Source organism: Cystoisospora suis (genome assembly GCF_002600585.1).
Source record: "Cystoisospora suis strain Wien I chromosome Unknown contig_290, whole genome shotgun sequence".
NCBI lineage: Eukaryota > Apicomplexa > Conoidasida > Eucoccidiorida > Sarcocystidae > Cystoisospora > Cystoisospora suis.
In genome coordinates this window covers 78,587-81,849 of record NW_027153092.1, presented here as the reverse complement: position 1 = coordinate 81,849, position 3,263 = coordinate 78,587, and the positions used below count along the sequence as shown (strand labels likewise).

The 3,263-nt window shown below is 47.8% G+C and overlaps 1 protein-coding gene across 1 annotated transcript in view; it reads right to left on the bottom strand.

Annotated features, from left to right (window-relative positions):
• The window catches only part of CSUI_000747 (uncharacterized protein), a 9,536-nt gene extending 6,516 nt beyond the window's left edge, over positions 1-3,020 (bottom strand). The window contains exons 1-2 of the mRNA XM_068060978.1: positions 1,530-3,020; positions 387-639 (exon numbers count right to left, since the gene is read on the bottom strand). The gene's annotated coding sequence lies outside the window, so the exon portion shown is untranslated. The remainder of the gene's footprint in view (positions 1-386; positions 640-1,529) is intronic.
• Between the last annotated feature and the right edge of the window lie 243 nt (positions 3,021-3,263).

The window sequence follows — 3,263 nt, the reverse complement described above, 5'->3', positions numbered from 1 at the left end:
GAGATAGCTATATAAAAGGAACCTGACAAGCTTTAACGGATTTATATATATATACTTTCTCCAGATGCATGTACACCAGAGGGGCCATTACTCACCCTGGAGGGACAGAAAATAAAACCTGGGAACCGGAGAAACACGGTTCCAAGGAAAAAGCCACTGGCAGGTGTCGAAAGATACAAAGCATAGCTTGAGAAGAAACGCGATCGACAAGACGATCTAAAGCAGTTTCTCTAGATCTCACCGCCTATGTGAACATGCAGAAGAAAGAGTGGAGAATTTGAACGTCTTTCCGCCAGTCGAGTCACATAACGGCAGAGAGAAGACGAAGAAGGAATAGAGAGAGAAGCTTTTTTTCCAGAGATACATCTCACTCCTTTCCATCTTACTTATCTAGAATGTTGACAAGATCGGCTTCTTTGTGAGCCCCATTCACGAGAGCTTTTTCTTCTGATTCCTCGAACTTCGCCATGGCTCCCAATTCACACCCGAAGAATTTCGTAGGATACATAGGAGGCCTCTTTAAAGCCCTAGCGATATCCCCCATATTGAAGATGTTTGTCTTAATTCCATTTCCTCGGCCTTCTATCCTCGACACAAGCTTCGGCATCTTATAGCGATAGTTCGGATCGTCACGATCCCCTACAAACAAACCAGACGACAGATGACACCATGCACGGACACAAACAAGAGATCTCATGTCTCTGACCTACCAAGATGGAGAGATACCGTCACTTTTGGGCGGACACGGTGTCCATAGATGCAGGTAGACAACAGCGAGATAAAGTAACCACAGAAGGCGAAGAATATCAGCGGGTGCCACTCGAGTCAAGCAACTCCTTGGTAACATTCGAATTCCTTTTTCTTGAATAAATAGGGCACAATCAGGGACGTAGACGAAAAAAAGCGGCAGAAGATAAGAAATCCGATGTCCCTTCTCCAGAGTAAACGTTTGACACAAAAGACTTTAACTCGGGGAGAAGAAATCCTTTCCCTTTTCTTCCTCATCTCTCTTTGAGAGCTTGCATCCGGCGTCCACCGAATTCTCCCAAGGACGCGTACCGGAGAGGCAACTCAAATAGCAACAGACTTCGAGAACCGGCTTATAACGTAAAAAGAGAAGGTCTCCACTCTAAACAGAACAACCGCTCCAAACGTGACCGGACAGCGAAAAGGCCCACGATACAACAGCTGTCATGCCACAACGCTATGCTGCTTTCCTCTGTCGACAATTACCATCCGGCCTCCTCATAAGAGTAATCTCCAACCGTCTACTGCTCCATTCTCATTCACTATCTCTCTCTGCCGGTTCTATGAAGTGAGGAGACGGGACAACTCGAGTCGTGAATGCCGCCTGCTATGGCGTGGGAGAGACTCAGACGAGAAGCTGACGGCCGACAGTGAGGATCTTAACCACAACCGAAACACAAAGACTGCTTGCGTATATCTATCTGGCTGAGTGTCAGGGATGTCTAAAAGACAGAAAAGAAGAGAAAAAGAGACTCGGAAAAAACGAAGTTCATTCAACTTACGAGGGATGTTCACGAGCGCCATACTGTCGCAGTTTACTCGGTTGCTGGGCAAAGAGACGAGAGTCCCGGCAATTCAAAGAAAACCACGGGAGTAGTATCGTATTGAAAACTTTTCAGGGAAGAAGTAAGAGGCAACAAAGACGCGGATGAGAAGAAACCTCACTATGGTGATCTCCTTTCGTTCACGAGAAAAACTGATCAGGAAAGAAGGGAGAGAGGGGGTGAACGGAAGACCGCGACAAGAGAGAAGAGGCAGTGCCACGTGGAAAAATGCCTTTAGAGAAAAATAGAATGCCAATCCAACATATTAGTCCTTAAAAATATCCATTCTCTTGACTGTCTCTAGAGAAAAGGGGAGATCGTCGAACCCCGAACCGGGAAGGCGCAGCCGAGATGGGCTGAAGAGCAGAGGGTGAACGGCTGAGTTCGTCCTCTCTTTCGCCGGTATTGAGGCTTCTTTTTTTCTTTTCATCCAACTCTGATGATATAAGAAGTCCCAACATGGCCACACGGAACACGAGAGCTCCCTAGAAAGCCGTGGAGGAGGAGGAGAAAAATGAAGAGCGGGGGTAAGGGACAAGTCGACAGCTACAGTCATCGAGAGAAGGGAGGTAAAAGAAAACGAAAGGCAAATATGGGAAAAAAGAAAACACGAAGAGAATAGGGCGAGTAAAAGAGTAACAACAAAGCTCCTAGAGAAGAGCAGAGCTGAAAAAGAAAAAAGAAACGCGGGATACGGATAAGCTTGTTGGGTAAATGGACGGTCAAACAACCAACCACACAAAAAGCAGTAATACAAACTATAGATAAAGAAGGCAAGAAGAGAATTGCTGAATGCTTTCCATTCCGAAATCAAGCTTCCTGTTTCCAAAGACGAGAAGCGAAGAAGAGAAAAAATGGCGACGGACAGTGTAATGGAGGACGGAAGAAGAGTTTTTGGAAAACAGAGGAAAAAGACGACGCCAAACGACGCATCAAGAACAACCCCACCAAGAACCACCCGTTGCCGATCAATCAGTAGCTTCTTTTACTCCCGTGCTTTCCGCCCTTTTCCATCAACGTCATTCTGGCGGCTGAAAAGAGCGGGAACCGGGGAGGGTGGAGGGGAAGTGGAGAGCAGAAGGAGGGGAGAATGAGCATCGTTGTTGGCTCAGGCATAGGCTAGAAAGAGGTGGAGGAGAGGGGGGAGGGACCAGCAGGAGAAAGGAAGAGCGACAACGGTGGGGGAGGTATTGGGATTAAAGATAAATTGTTGTTTGCAGATAGGGAAGAGTGAGCCATTTTGAAGAAGCGTCTCCTCTAAGGAAACTCATGAAAGGACGAAGATGAGCGAGCAGATACGGTGATTCTTTCGTTTAGACAGCTGGTGCTTTGTTCTGACGCTGTAGTATGGGCAGAATTCAGCTTAGCGGAAAACTCTGTTTTCGCGAACTTGTATTTCGAAAGTTATGAGGACTTCAAGAACCCCTCTGGTCGGGTCGCGGAGTCGAGTTGCTTGTGAGCGGAGTCGGAGGAAGGAATCAGCGAGGTGTCCGGGCGATTCCGTTGTCGTCGGACGGGAGCGCAGGAGATCGCAAGGAGAGCAGACATACCTGGTGAGGGCAGAGAGTGACTGGACATGTGCCCATGTTCCTCGGCACCTCCCCCTGCCCTTCGGATGGGGTTTAGCGCGACTCTGGAACCGATGCCCGAGACAAGGTATATTTCAGCGTATGGGGTAGATAAGCCCGAGAA